We start from the raw sequence: 16,758 nt of genomic DNA, 5'->3' as shown, positions 1-16,758 counted from the left end.
TCGTGTTTCTCTGTGTGTATACAACAGCTGTGTGTGTGTGTGCAGAAGCCGCAAGCATAATAATAGCATTATCTCTCCGGGAAGTCTTATTATTATTATTATTATTATTATTATTATTACTATTATTATTATTGATTTATTTTCTTCCAGATATAAAGTTTTTTTTGTGATTTTATGTGTGAATAGAATACGGCTTGATTGAGAAAAGTTGATACTCAAGATGATCCCAAAGTCATAAACTCAAAGTTGCAAGTTGAGTCCTAAATATCACATAGGCTTTATGCAGCCCTATTTGTGCATAGGTATCCTAGGTATCTTTGTGCTTCAGGGATATTCTGAACATATAAATAACTTCTGGCCTACCCTCTTTCATTCGTTCACCAGACTTGTTTTTCCTCAGTTTTCTCTCTGTTTTCCCCCTCATTGAAATGAATGGTATAGACATAGGCTTTATGCAGCCATATTTGCATATACCGGTAGGTATCATTGTGCTTCAGGGATATTCTGAACAAATCAAGTTGAATGATATCCCAGGCTTTACTTACAATAATTTGTAACAATAAATGATGTTTCATTGCAACTTGGAGGGCATTTCCACCCTTTATCTAAAAAAAAACCCTGAATTTCGCTGTCCATGGGCTCAAAGTGTGTTTATTACATAGTGTGTCTTTAATCGGGTAACCAAATACTTAGCTCACCAGCTCCTCCTCTTAACGCTGAATCCATGCATACCTCATATGTTAAATTTGATTAAACTAATAAAAAGTTATAGCAGTTTATATATTTTAGAGCGCCCCCCGCAGGCCAATTTGTTATCTGTGTGTTTGACACTCGAACCCAAATTGTTCTATAGACCCTAAACTTCAACTTGGAAGTGAAAACCAAACTTTAACACCAATTTGAAATGACTGAGAAAAATTGCACATGCCTACGACCCCACTATTAGCCAGCTTCAGGCATGAAAGTGGAAGTATAAGATACGCCAACCATGCCAAAAATTGTTTTGTCCAATGAGGTGATACGACCACATGCTGACACTACAGATGTTTGATGTTTTACCATTCTGGAAATTGATGATAAGCCTTGTCAATTTTGGTAAGTTTGGTAAGTTTATTTTATCTCAATCAAAGCATAATGATATCATGAGCCATTTCATGTTTACCTATGGCACAGTGGCTTTGGTGCAACACCATGCCCCTTCTTACACTTTGAAATGTTTTCTTTCAGCCACATCTTATTAATAAATATACCAAATTTCAAATCAGAGGTTCATTCACCTACAACATGGTGGCGCTATGCCACATTGTCATTTCTGTCATATAAAAATGCTTTTAGTTACCATATCACTTGTGAATTTTCACTGTTGTGAAATTCAAACACTAGATGTGGTTGTATTGTGAATTGGGTTTGTTTTTTTATTATAGGCCTATGCTTAAATTCATAGAGCAACGTTTTGCTATCTTACCATCAACAGTGTCTTGAGCTCTTGTACACCTAAAAATGTGCAAATTTGACATATTTTCACCTACCACATGGTGGCGCTATATAACATGTTGCCATAGAACTGTTTGTGGTCACCATATACATTATCTTGTGAAGTTTCTGTGTTAGGAAACACTGAAAAATGAATTGGTGCATTTCCTGTCTTTTTTGTCATTCGAAATCTAAATCCATCAAGTCTCCAACAGGTCTCTTACATTGCTTTCATTACATGTACAGTATATGCCTGTGAGGTTTTCCTGTTAGCGAAACGCCAACATGCCAACCACCTCAAAATGGCCCAAACACACGTGAACAAGAACAAGGGAAAAAAAGACAAATCAATAATAAGAAGACACATTAGAAAAACAATAGGGTCCTACGCACCGCCCTGAAAATGAGGAAAAAATCAAAATGGAGACGAGATGAAAAGTGAATGAAACAAATGGAAAGAGCGAAGGGATTTTTAAAGGTTGTCGGAAGACTATAAATCTGACCAGGGGCGCTGCCAGGAATTTTGGGCCCTATGAAAGATTATAATTTTGGGATATAATAGTTCCAATATAATTTTCACTAACAATTAAAATTGCGCAGATATCTTAGGCCTACTCAACGTTTTCCTTTTGCTTTCTTTGTGCCTACTCCATGTGGTTAGTATTGCCGCCTGGGTCCCGGACGCAATTCCATTGCACTCACAGAGCTTATTGGTAGTCGGTGTCAGTCAGGTAACCATAGGCTGTGCAATGCGCAGATCATCCAAAATGCTTTAGTGATGGGCCGGCAATATCTAACCTGCAGCTGTCTCGTCACATTGCTGTTCATTTTCTGCATCCAAGTTTTCTGTCGGACTTAAACCGAACGTGACCAGATTGACGAGTTTGAAATGGTGCGCTGTCTATCAGCACCACGCTGACATTAGTCTAATTTAGACGTCCGATAAGCATTAATTTCGTGCCAAGGGTAAAACTCTTAGTGATATTATGAGAACAAAATAATCTCTTGTCCTAGCCATTAGGCTTCTTCGTGTTGTTGCATTGTTGTGTGAGGGATAATTGTAAAATAGGCACCGCTTGTAAAAAGCACCGCTCTCCTGCGCAAACATGGAACTTCAATGGATGATGGCAGCATCCAAAACGTAGGCTACAGGTTGTTTGTCAAATCTGCGTTCATTTCCTGCACATTAGTTTCAACTGATGCAGTCGGGTTGCTTTCACATTTTCCCACAACTCTGTGGTTAAGATTTCACTTAATCCCCAGAAGGCTCATAGTTTATCACTGACGTTCATTCACTTTTTCCGTTTCTCTGCGCGGTGACAATAAAGGTGGAGTTTTTAAATAGGCCTAGGAAATGTGCTAACCAGGGGCGGTTTTACGGGGTGGCACGGGGTGGCATTTGACCTGTAGAGGGACATTAATCCGAACGCGGCACTTCAATTGGCTGCGCACTTCACTCGCATCACTCAAAAAAAAAAAATTCGCCACAGGCAACGCTTGTATGCAGCCTATCCAGACTCCTTGAATCCTGGAACACACATAAACATTCTATTTACATCTTTCCCTGAGCGAGTATCTGGTAGAGATGTGTGTGTGAATGTAAAATTAAATGTACAGACCATAGCTACATCTACATGACATTCATCTTCTAATTTTCCTGTTAATCTCTTATCTAGGTAAGAGACAGGAGAGTATTTTGGGTTTTTTCACCCACCCAAAAAAGTAAAGAGGCAGCAGACAGGGGCATTAGAGCAGACAGAGGACACACCAGAGGGAGAGGATTGTGAGCATGAAGTGCAGGAGCATGAGAGAGAGGAGGAGCAGCAGGAGCAGGAGGGAGAGGAGGTGCATGAGCAGCATCAGGGGCATGATGGAGAGAAGGAGTGTGAGCAGCATCTGGAGGGAGAGGAGGAGGAGGAGCAGCAGGAGGGAGATGAGGCGTGTGAACAGCATCAGGATGAGGGAGAGGAGTGTGAGCAGCAGCAGGAGCATGGTGTTGATTGATGTGCATGACCAAAATCCAAGAACCAAGACTAAGGTTGGCTTTTCAAAATGTTTTCTTGTCTGGTTATTATTACATATACAAATTGTACATGGCTCATTTAGCCTTTTCCAACTGAGCATTAAATTCAGGTTTGGGCCAGTCAGCCACTTCCTCAGGTGCTCTCCCAGTTTACTCACCTGTGCCCTCTACAGGTCAAAGGTGAGTAAACTGGGAGAGCATGTGAGGAAGTGGCTGACTGGGAGCCCAATTCAAAACCACCAATATACAAAAGAGATTGTTAGACATGGCAGGTAAATGAACTCAATGGAAAATAAAGAAACGGCTCCTACAGTGCAGACATGATTTTATGTTTGGCACCAGTAATTTTACCACTCACCTTAATGACCATAGATATGGCATCTGAATGGATGTTGATCATTCACATTCTGAAGGAATTCTTATGGAATTATAGATAACACTGATTAGGTAGTGTAATCAGTTTTCCTTGGTGTTATTAACAATTGTTATATGACTATGGGAGTTAAAACAATTTTTTTCCCATAAATTGCTCCCCGCACCTACACCCCCCCCCCCCCCCCCTCTGGACCTATCGCCCCCCCTCTGTCACCCAAGGGCAACATTTCTAAAACCGCCACTGGTGCTAACGTGCTCTCTTGGAGGCTAATCCAAGGATTCTTATCATTTGATAGCGTTTGAAAATGCAATGACATTGAGTGAGCATACCTTCTTTCGGTAACACTTTACAATAAGGGTACATGAATACTATTGGAATTATGTTGGAAGTAATGTATGATTTATAGTTAATTAACATATGACCTATGTATGCATTGATGGTTAGTATACTAGTAATGAGAAGGGAGTCCTGCTTGGAATCATAATGACCCACTATTAACTAATTGTGCAAATCAAAGGTGAATTCATGGTGTGAGTTCCAAGTGTTAATATACCATATATTAACACTGCTGATAACACTGCTGTTAATATATTATGTGTCCAAGTGTTAATATATTCTGTATTAACACTGCCAGATCGTTCCTTATCATACAAGAATTCGACCTGGACGTGGAATTAATTGATAGACTTGGCCTACCTTATGCATGCAGCAGATGTTGAGTGTAGAAGTAAAGTTAACATGGTGGATGAAAGGTAAATTTAAAGTGCAAAATTATACTGGAAATGAATCCCATGCTAAAAATCCTGCCTTATCACGATCCAGTCGTTTCTCAAGATAGTTGACTCACGTAGGCTGCGTGACACCACTGTGCCAGGAAGATGTTGCGATAGGGCACCGTTGGCTCTGCATTGTTTGAAACGTGGAGGGGTGCTTGCAACCTTCATATCGTTCACCTGCTGGCTGTGGCCTAGAAGCCGCCTCTTCTGGACACACAGTCCCTGGTGCAATGTTTTGCCACTCTGGCCAGAGATCATTTCCCACTTCACATTCTTGTGACCAGCCGCAGTCATTTGTAATATCAATATACAAGCTATATCATATTATGTCCCATGTGTCAAGGTCTGCTTGTTGAAAGGGGGGGGGGGTATTATTGGGTAGGCCTTCGTCTAAGATGATCTTGTAACCAGCACCACACAAGTAATATTTTTCTGTATGAGGTCATATCTAAAGTAATGATTAATTAATGTATTATTTAACAACCTCTTTGGAGTCATAATATAAGTCATGATGAATATGGCATTAGTTAATGTATAAAGAAGAGATATTCCAAGTGTGTTAATATATACTCACAAAAGATTTTACGCTTAACAACTGAATCTTTGCCCCTTATTCTGCGGTCATGACATGATAATGAGTACTATAGCATTAGCTAATACATGAAGAAGTGATATTCAGAATGTGTTACTATGTACTCAGAGAAGAACTTCTGATTAACTAACATCATCAATAAAAACACCAGTTTGTGTACAAATTTTAATAAGCAAAAATGTTAAACAAGGGATCACACAATAACATACCACAGGCTTACATACATTTATCCAGAGAGAGAGAGAGAGAGAGAGAGAGAGAGAGAGAGAGAGAGAGAGAGAGAGAGAGAGAGAGAGAGAGAGAGAGAGAGAGAGAGAGACAGACAGACCTACCAAGCAACCGACCGAGCCACACACACACACACACACACACACACACACACACACACACACACACACACACACACACACACACACACACACACACACACACACACACACACACACACACTCTCCTGAAAATGTCCAAAAGATGAGTCCATGGTTTACAGATGCAGAGCAAGATGCATTGTCCTATATAAAACTCGGAAAGTCCAAGTTGCATGGTCCACAGAGAAAGCTGGGGTTGACATACTGGGAGGCGCACAAGGTGTTTGGATCCGCAAACCAGCCAATGCACTCCTGTAAGCGCCCCATTGGACACTGATGACGGTGGTAACCGGACGCACGTGTTTAACCACACCAGCTTCTCCTCACCAGCCACAAGACAGGACGTTTCTGGTGGTCACCAACTCCTAATATTCTTAAAACCCACTTTTTTCCGTCGCCATGTTGCACCGGCCCTTCTGTGGTGATACTGTAAATATACAAGAAAGTAAAAGTAAGTAAGTAAGTACATTTTATTTATAAAGCACATAAAACAGTACAAAACTGACCAAAGTGATACAGATATTAAAAGGAGAAGGGAAAAATGTCAGATAAAAACCATGCAGCTTGGCCTGCATGTTTTTTGAAAATATGCAGCACCATGGGTGACATCATCAAAGCTTAAGGTGGTCCAACAACATGTTGCTGTACTGCTTCACAGTGGTACCTCTCCAGCCCCCCAGGGGAGGTTGATATGGCTGCGGTGCTTAGTTGCCTTTAGGGGGCATTAGTCTACTTTATTTTTTCAATACTAACGGGGACGTTGGCAGGCTTATGGGGGTTTTGGTAGGCTCACCTTGCTTTTATTACGGAAACAACTTTCATCAATAGCTGCAAACTGTCAACGATCTCCAACCATTTGACCATGGCATCTTATGTGGGCATTTATTGCATGATTGCAAATCCATCCGACTGTTCCAGCCATCTTTGACCGTGTCCGGGAACTCCTCGCAACTCCATCCTGCATCATGTCACTCTTTCTAAGCACAAAACCTGAAAGAAACTGACCAAAGGCAGAATAGAAAAAATAATTAAACATATAGTCAGTAGACAACACAGCACTGTAGTCTAAAATTCCCTCGTAAAGACAGTCTAACCCCTTCATATTAAACTATTAACTTAGAGGCAATTTCTGGCAATATCATTTCTAAAGAAAAAGTTTATGTAGTTTAGGACACTACATCTACATCTTGAGAAATGGCCGCCACATTGAATTATCTTGTGGTCAGTGTTTTTTTTCCTGAAGTGTGACCCTTAGAGAAAATTTCAGCTAAATTCCATGTCTTTACACCAAAGTAAGTGGCTTTTACAGTAACTATTAGTAGCAGAGACGGCCATCTGAAAAATGGGCGCCATACTGACTTTAAGTGTGGCCAACATTTTTTTTCCTAAAAAGTGACCCTCAGATAGTATTTCAGTCATATTGCATTTTTTAACCAAAGTAAATGGTTTTATACTAACCATTCAATAGCAGTGGCAGCCATCTTGGAAAATGCTGCCTATATTACAATGTTGTGTGGCCCGCTTTTTTTATTAAAGAAAGTGACCCTCAGAAAGTATATTTGACAAATTCCATGCATTTATACCAAAGTGTATGACTATGTCACTAAGCTGCTCTAGTACATCTAGCAGAAATTCACCCCTTTCAACTCCCCTCCACAGGCACACACAGAAGTCATAAGTCCATTGGAGAGGAATTCTGCCAGTTCTACTCTACTGGCTGGTAATCTTATTTGCTACTGGTTTGTCAAATTATTACGCTTCCAAAAGTGACCACTGGGGGGCTTAAATACAGTATATTATATTGCAATTCAGTGGTAGGGCATGGCAAGCCAAGTTTTCTTGACTGGGATGTGCACGACAGGCTGATAGGCCTAATGGAACAACACCATAGATTTCATTTCTTCAGGCTTGCAATCTGTCTTGGCCTCACTAGGCTAAAAACAGAGATCCAGAAACACAACAGAAGCATATTGTCTTTCTTGTATTTTACATAATATGTTTTTGTGAAAATGATAGACAAACACATAGGCCTACAAAACATGTATTAAAGTTTCTAAGCTTAAATGAAGAACCATGAATTAAGCTTACTGTAGCTGAGTTGCACCAAGTGTTTACTCAGCCATTATCCAAACTACTTCGTTTTAATTGGAATTTTGAAGTTACTAAAATTAATATATGGACTACCAGCATGAAATACACTACAAATGAGATGAATTATTCAAAATAAAGTACTCACAGGAGCTGCTTGAACAAGCACGTTGTAGGGGTGGCAAAGAGAGCTGTCGGCATCGTTGTGGCACGGTCGAAATGGCTACAATAACACTTCCGCTCGTAACTTCCTGTTCAGATCATTTGTCAAAATAAAAGTCACGAATAGCTTGGTGATTACATTAGTTTTACCACAACCGTAAATGCTGCTGACTATTGCATATAATGAAAATCAAAATGATGCATTTCGATTTTCCTTTCATGCAATGTGCACTATTTACAATTGTGGTAGAACTAATGTAATTAAAAAGCTATTCGTGACTTGTATTGTGAGTTGAACAGGAAAGTGAGAACAAAGGCGTTGTTGTAGCCATTTTGGCCATGCTACAACGATGCAGACAGCTCTCTTTGTCACTCCTACAACGTGCTTGTTCATGAACTCATGTAAGTACTTTATTTTGCATAATTCGTCTTATATGTAGTGTATTTCATGCGGGTAGTTCATATATAAATTTTAGTAGCTTAAAAATTCCAATTAAAACGAAATAGTTTGGATAATGGCTGAGCAAACACTTGGTGTAACTCAGCTACAGTAATTAATGGTTCTTCATTTAACAGCTATGATAGGCTACATGTTTTGTAGGTTTATGTGTTCGTTTATCAATTTCACAAAAATGATTCAGTAAAATACAAGAAAGACAATATGCTGCTGTGGTGTTTCCAGATCTCTGTTTTTAGCCTAGTGAGGCCAATACAAATTCCTAGCCTGTAGAAATGAAATCTATGTCGTTCCATTATCTCAACCTGTAGTGCACATCCCAGCAAAAAATAAATAAATAAAATAACATGTTTGAAGAGGTGGCTTGCCATGCCTTACCATTGAAATGCAATACTGTATTTAAGCCCCTAGTGGTCACTTTTGGTAGCATAATTTGACAAACTAGTAGCAAATAAGAACACTACCAGCCAGTGGAATAGAACTGACATAACTCCTCTCCAATGGACTTGTGACTTCTATGTGTGCCTGTAGAGTGGAGTTGAGAGGAGTGAATTTCTGCTAGATCTACTAGAGCAGCGCAGTGACATAATCGTACACTTTGGCATAAAAGCATGGAATTTGGCAAATCACTCTCAGGGTCACTTTTTTAATAAAAAAGCTGGCCACACAAAATTGTAATATAGCCGGCATTTTTCAAGATATCTGCCACTGCTATTAAAGGGTTATAAAACCCTTTACTTTGGTTAAAAATGTAAATGGCTGAAATATTCTCTACGGGTCACTTTTTAGAAAAAAAAAATGCTGGCCTCACTTAAAGTCAATATGGCACCCATTTTTCAAGATGGCCGCCTCTCTGGTTACTGTAAAAGCCACTTACTTTGGTATAAAGACATGTAATTTAGCTGAAATACTCTCTAAGGGTCACACTTCAGGGAAAAAAAATCACTGGGCACAAGAAAATTCAGTATGGCGGCCATTTCACAAGATGTAGATGTAGTGTCCTAAACTCCATACACTTTTTCTTTAGAAATGATATTGGCAGAATTTGCCAGTAATAGTTTAATGTGAATGGGGTTATACTGTCTTTACGAGGGAATTTTAGACTACAGTGCTGTGTTGTCTACTGACCATATGTTTAATTATTTTTTTTATATTCTGCCTTTGGTCAGTTTCTTTCAGGTTTTGTGCTTTAGGCAGAGTGACATGATGCAGGATGGAGTTGCGAAGAGTTCCAGGACACGGTCAAAGATGGCTGGAACAGTCGGATGGATTTGCAATCATGCAATAAAGGCCCACATGAGACGCCATGGTCAAATGGTTGGAGATCGTTGAGAGTTTGCAGTTGTTGTAATAATAGCAAGGTGAGCCTCCCAACGCCCCCTTCTCTTCATCATGAGCCTCCCAACACCTACTTGACCTCATCATAAGCCTGCAAACGCCCCACTTAGTATTTAAAAAATTAAGTAGACGAATGCCCCCTAAAGGCAACTAAGCACCGCAGCCATCTCAACCTCCCCTGGGGGGCTGGAGAGGTACCACTGTGAAGCAGTACAGCAACATGTTGTTGGACCACCTTAAGCTTTGATGATGTCACCCATGGTGCTGCATATTTTCAGAAAACTTGCAGGTCAAGCTGCATGGATTTTATCTGAAATTGTTCCCTTCTCCTTTTAATATCTGTTCATCACTTTGGTCAGTTTTGTACTGTTTTATGTGCTTTTTAAGTAAAATGTACTTACTTACTCACTTACTTTACTTTCTTGTATATTTACAGTATCACCACAGAAGGGCCGGTGCAACATGGCGACGGAAAAAAGTGGGTATTGAGAATATTAGGAGTAGGTGACCGCCAGAAACATCCTGTCTTGTGGCTGGTGTGGTTAAACACGTGTGTCTGGGAACCACCGTCATCAGTGACCAATGGGGCGCTTACAGGAGTGCATTGGCTGCGACAGGCACTTCACAGTGAACCACTGTCAGTAGTTTGCGGATCCAAACACCTTGCGCGCCTCCCAGTATGTCAACCCCAGCTTTCTCTGTGGACCATGCAACTTGGACTTTCTGAGTTTCATATAGGACAATGCATCTTGCTCTGCATCTGTAAACCATGGACTCATCTTTTGGACATTTTCAGGAGAATGTGTGTGTGTGTGTGTGTGTGTGTGTGTGTGTGTGTGTGTGTGTGTGTGTGTGTGTGTGTGTGTGTGTGTGTGTGTGTGTGTGTGTGTGTGTGTGTGTGTGTGTGTGTGTGTGTGTGCGCGCGCGCGCGTTGGTTGGTCTGTCTGTCTGTCTTTCTCTCTCTCTCTCTCTCTCTCTCTCTCTCTCTCTCTCTATATATATATATATATATATATATATATATATATATATATATATATACAGTTGAGGACGATATTATTAGCCCCCCTCCTGAAATTAGACATTTCTCTTGATTTCTCAGTAAGAATGACCATTATTAACCATTTCTGTTATTCTGGAAACAAATACACTGATGGAGATAATGTTCAATGAGTTGAATTTGGATTTTTCTATTGTTATGATGAGTTTAAACAAAAAAGGGCAAAAATGACAAGGACAAAATTATTAGCCCCCTGATCATTAATAGTCAATATGGCGCCATTTATGAACCAAAACTGACAACAGGCTCTGATAAGTTGCTACCTAGGTTAGCACATGCCCCACTAGGGATTTTGGCCCATTTCTTCACTGCAAAGTGTTCTAGCTGGTCCAAATCGCATGGATGCTGAGCATAGACGTTAAACACAGACTCTCAGTGGGATTGAGGACTGGACTATGAGCGGGTGATTCCAATATCATGGTTTTAGTGTCCTTGAAGAACCTCTGAACTAATCTAAATGTATGCTTTGGGTTACAATGTTGTTGGAAGACCCAGCAATCCAGATTCAGACCCAGACTCCCTGTGTCTGAGGCTGAATATCAGACTAAACTTGATGCCCCACCACTATGTGGAACTGTGGAAACTGCTTAGCCTCATTAGACCAAAGAAGCATTTGACACCTGCCTTGATGATTGTTATTGACCTGGCCTCACCTGGAGTTTTTCCCCCACCAAGAAAGACAGTTGTTAGGGCTTGTCATCATATTGGGCTTTGGGGCCATCATCACAGAAGAACCCCTTTACTAAAGGCAGTGCATATCAGAGTGTTATTGAGCTTTGCCTGTGAACATTTGAAAGTCAAAAATGAGTTTTGAACGTCTCTGCTTTCATCTGATGATATTCAATTGCACCTGCTTTGATGCATGAATTCTGCTTCTGTCAGGTGAAGAAAGGGATAGGCCTTGAATCGTTATAAGATGGCTTCCACAATTAAACATGGTGGTGGATGCATCATTCTGTGGCAGCCTCAGCCACAGGAAACCTTGTTTGGGTGTACGGCACCATAAAAACTGAAAATTATGATAGAATGTGGAAAGTGACCTTGCAAAAATATGCTCATAGAGGGAGCTAAGATCTTCACTGGATCTTTCAATAAGATAATAACCCAAAACTTGGATCCAAAATAGTTCAAATGTTCTTCAAAGATACTAAAACCATGGTCATGGAGTGGTTCAGACCTCAATCCTTTAGATAGTATTTGAAGAGTGCTGAAAATGAATGTCCATCCTCAACATCCATGCAATTTGGACCAGCTTAACTATTTGCGATGAAAAAAATGGACCAAAATCCCTGGTAGGACATGTGCCAACATAGTTAACAACTAATCAAAGTGCCTGGTGTCAATTTTTGTTCATAAATGGCACTGTATTGACTATTAATGATAAGGGGGCTAATAATTTTGTCCTTGCCATTTTTACACTTTTTAGTTTAAACTCATTGTGAAAATGGAAAAGTCCAAATTTAACTTATTGGATACTATCTCCATGGTGTATTTGTTTCCAGAATAACACACATTTATTAATAATGATCATTCTCAATGATCAATGAAGAGATATGTCTAATTTCAGGAGGGGGGCTAATAATATCGTCCTCAACTGTATATATGGATAAATGTATGTAAGCCTGTGGTATGTTATTGTGTGATCCCTTGTTTAACATTTTTGCTTATTAAAATTTGTACACAAACTGGTGTTTTTATTGATAATGTTAGTTAATCAGAAGTTCTTCTCTGAGTACATAGTAACACATTCTGAATATCACTTCTTCATGCATTAGCTAATGCTATAGTACTCATTATCATGTCATGACTGCAGAATAAGGGGCAAAGATTCAGTAGTTAAGCGTAAAATCTTTTGTGAGTATATATTAACACACTTGGAATATCTCTTCTTTATACATTAGCTAATGCCATAGTCATCATGACTTATATTATGACTCCAAAGATGTTGTTAAATAATACATTAATTAATCATTACTTTAGATATGACCTCATACAGAAAAATATTACTTGTGTGGTGCTGGTTACAAGATCATCATAGACGAAGGCCTACCCAATAATACACCCCCCCCCCCCTTTCAACAAGCAGACCTTGACACATGGGACATAATATGATATAGCTTGTATATTAATATTACAAATGACTGCGGCTGGTCACAAGAATGTGAAGTGGGAAATGATCTCTGGCCAGAGTGGCAAAACATTGCACCAGGGACTGTGTGTCCAGAAGAGGCGGCTTCTAGGCCACAGCCAGCAGGTGAACGATATGAAGGTTGCAAGCACCCCTCCATGTTTCAAACAATGCAGAGCCAACGGTGCCCTATCGCAACATCTTCCTGGCACAGTGGTGTCACGCAGCCTACGTGAGTCAACTATCTTGAGAAACGACTGGATCGTGATAAGGCAGGATTTTTAGCATGGGATTCATTTCCAGTATAATTTTGCACTTTAAATTTACCTTTCATCCACCATGTTAACTTTACTTCTACACTCAACATCTGCTGCATGCATAAGGTAGGCCAAGTCTATCAACCACGTCCAGGTCGAATTCTTGTATGATAAGGAACGATCTGGCAGTGTTAATACAGAATATATTAACACTTGGACACATAATATATTAACAGCAGTGTTATCAGCAGTGTTAATACATGGTATATTAACACTTGGAACTCACACCATGAATTCACCTTTGATTTGCACAATTAGTTAATAGTGGGTCATTATGATTCCAAGCAGGACTCCCTTCTCATTACTAGTATACTAACCATCAATGCATACATAGGTCATATGTTAATTAACTATAAATCATACATTACTTCCAACATAATTCCAATAGTATTCATGTACCCTTATTGTAAAGTGTTACCCTTCTTTCTTGGAGAAAATTTGAGTGACAAGTTGCCTGCCTCTTCTGGCCCTCTCCTCTTTCTCCCGTCTTTCCTTTTTGCCAACCTGCCTTCACTGTCACCACCAGCTCACCATCATGTGATTAACACATAGATTGTATATTACTAACATTCTATGGGTTAGCCCACGCCTAAGACCTCAGTCGATCTGTAGCCTACACCTGCTGGCATCATTTTTCGGATGCTGTCCGATTCAATGTCTCGCGCGTTGCCAGATTGGACGGCACTATTTCGCAAGAGCTCAGGGGGAAGGGTAAATGATAATATAATAAAGAACTGACGAAAACGTTATGGAAATCGACAGTTGTGTGTTTAATAAAGTTTATTTCCAATTACCATTTCATTGTAATTAGACATTTCAACAACAAAAAATAAAATAAAATAAAAAGCAAGAATATATTATTAATATTTTATTATCCTATCCGCGGGCCGTGCTGCGTTGGGCCGGGCCGTTAGAATCAGTACCACCTTTCCCCCCCTAGTGGTGCCCCTGAATCTGACATTCTGATAGCCTTCCAAGCAGAATCTGAAACACACACACACACATACATATATAGACAAAGATGCACAACAGGGGTGCACACAGACACAGATACGCACGCACACGCAGACACACATACGCACGCACGCACGCATGCACAGCCAACTGATAAGAGTAAAAGAGGAAATGGACAGAAGCTGACAGGCAAAGTAAATATTAACATACTGTACACTGTGCATGTGAATGTGACAGCCACAGAAGATAGTCTTTCTCTGTCATCACAAGGATTACAGGGGTAGGACTGATGACAATACAGAGAGAGAGAGAGAGAGAGAGAGAGAGAGAGAGAGAGAGAGAGAGAGAGAGAGAGAGAGAGAGAGAGAGAGAGAGAGAGAGCAACCACAACCTCAATGGAAGGGGCTGCACCAAAAATGTCTAACAAATAAATATATTAAAAAAGATAACGATAATGACAAGCTTGCTGCATCCGCCTCACACAGTGCGTCATGTCTCATGTCAGGTTTCGAATGTTTACTTGGCTTGTCAGCCTTTTCAATTCGCCAAGGACAGAAGCTGCCATGTCCTCTGTTATCGCTTCTTATCAGACTCTTCCAACAGAAAAGCTCTCTCTCTCTCTCTCTCTCTCTCTCTCTCTTTCTCTCTCTTTCTCTCTTTCTCTCTCTTCCTCTCTCTCTCTCTATCGCTCTCTCTCCTCTTTTTCTCCCTTTCTCTCTCTTTCCCTCTCTCTCTCTCCTTCTCAAATAAAAAGCGATTGAGGCATCAGCCTCAACCTGGACCATATCACCATGTCTGCACACATTTCATCATAACTTTGCCCGTCTTCTAACAAACAAACTACCTCTCCTTGACTATACTGCCAACAAAAACGTATAGCCTACGTAGGCACTTGTCCTTGACTGAGTAAATAGAGTTAAGTTGAGTAAGTAAGTAAGATCCAAAGGTATTTACGTAGTTGTAGGTCACTGGACTTTTTACAGCTTCAATTTGTTTAGCCGTTATAATGACGGCTTGGTCATTTCTGGTTTGATGTTGTGTGACACGGGGAGTGTGCCTATGTTCCGCAGGTCCTATATTCCCTGGGTCCTATGTTCCCCGGTCTTTGTACTGGGAACTGGGGAACTATGTTCCCCACATTGTGTCTGACAAGGGGATAAGGCCCAGGATGCTTGCGCATGCATTTCTTCCATGAACTGTTGCCATGCGTATTTCATGTCAAGTTTGCACACGGTGGCAGCCTAACCCTAACCCTTAACCTAACTGTAACCCTAACAACAACCCGCACTCGCCATGCGGCAGCAGTCTACTTGGAGCAGTCGGGAACATAGGACCCGGGGAACACACGCACTTGACAAACTAGACATTGGAATCTGTTTTCGCTCTATCTGATGACATAATGCAAACCAATTTGGGATACAGTGAATAATATGGCGCATGTGTGTAAAATGTCTATATTCATTGGTACAGATATTTTTACCTCCGCCAAGGAGGTAATGTTTTCAGTCGCGTTGGTTTGTCTGTCTGTCTGTCTGTCTGTCTGTTTGTTTGTTTGTTTGTTTGTTTGTTTGTCTGTTTGTTTGTTTATTTGTTTGTTTGTTTGTCAGCAGCATAACTCAAAAACCAATCAACAGATTTGGACGAAACTTTGTGGATTTGTTGATAATGACCCAAGGAACAAGTGATTAAATTCTGGTGGTGATCCGGATCACGAACCGGAACCAGAACTACATAAAAGATTCTTCACCAGTGCAGGATAGGGTTAATTTTGATCATTGCTGACCTACGTATATATCTAGACGCCCTTAGTGACCAGAAATTGAATTGCTTCTCCACAAAAAGAAGGTAGAAAGACTTAGGGTGTAACATAGACAAATGTATGAAGCAGCTTCCTTGGCGGAGGTCTGCGCTCTCTGGGTGCTTCTAGTCAAAATATAAATTCATGGTTTATTCATTGGTTCAATGTGTGCAGTTTAGGTAATATAAAATCGATGTTTGTGATGATAGAATTGCACACTGCATCTTGTATAGGTACATATCGCATCATCCGACACTGCAATATAAATTGTATGATCAGGTGCTGAAAGATGCAAAGGTGTTCATAGAGGCAGTTGGTGTTGAAAAGCACTTGTAGTAAAAAATAAATAAAAAAGAGTATCGGCAGACAAGCAACTCTGATGGTAAGTACTGCAGATTTTATTGTTGACTGTGTGGAGACACTAAGTATTCCACCCAGCAAGTTGTGAAGTGGATACAAAAGGCAACCCTATCTAACCATTTCCCTCCCCCACAGTACATGGGGTGAGCTTCTTCTATTCACGTGGGGTCCCATATGGCCAGATGCCCACTGTGCATTGTCTTGTTGTCCAGAGCATGCGTTGTCATATTTTGTGTGTTCAGCAACCTTCTGACCACACCAAGTAGATGCACATGTTTTCAATAATGATCAGTGTCCCCTTAATAAATAATAAATAATTTACTATATGGTTACTTCTCCAGTCAAATCATAAGAATAAAATGAGAATATAATGTAGGAATAGTAGAAGATTAAGAAAGAAAATTAATATGAAACCAAAAAAATCCCTACACACTCATGCAAGAAGTAATGGATGAACTCGCAACTCTGCCACAGCAGAAGTCAATGAC

At 40.2% G+C, this 16,758-nt stretch overlaps 1 protein-coding gene and 1 long non-coding RNA gene across 2 annotated transcripts in view; both read right to left on the bottom strand.

Annotated features, from left to right (window-relative positions):
- The window catches only part of si:dkeyp-72a4.1 (uncharacterized protein LOC100148058 homolog), a 233,486-nt gene that overhangs the window by 163,815 nt on the left and 52,913 nt on the right, over positions 1–16,758 (bottom strand). The gene's annotated exons all lie outside the window — the stretch shown is intronic.
- LOC134458770 (uncharacterized) lies at positions 5,724–7,915 on the bottom strand. The gene is made up of 3 exons (XR_010036640.1): positions 7,845–7,915; positions 6,402–6,608; positions 5,724–6,035 (listed from the first exon to the last, which is right to left on the bottom strand). It is a non-coding gene; the product is annotated as an uncharacterized LOC134458770 (long non-coding RNA).

Source organism: Engraulis encrasicolus, chromosome 11, assembly GCF_034702125.1.
Source record: "Engraulis encrasicolus isolate BLACKSEA-1 chromosome 11, IST_EnEncr_1.0, whole genome shotgun sequence".
Lineage (NCBI taxonomy): Eukaryota > Metazoa > Chordata > Actinopteri > Clupeiformes > Engraulidae > Engraulis > Engraulis encrasicolus.
The sequence above is the reverse complement of the archived record's forward strand: the minus strand, read 5'-3'. Positions and strand labels throughout refer to the sequence as shown.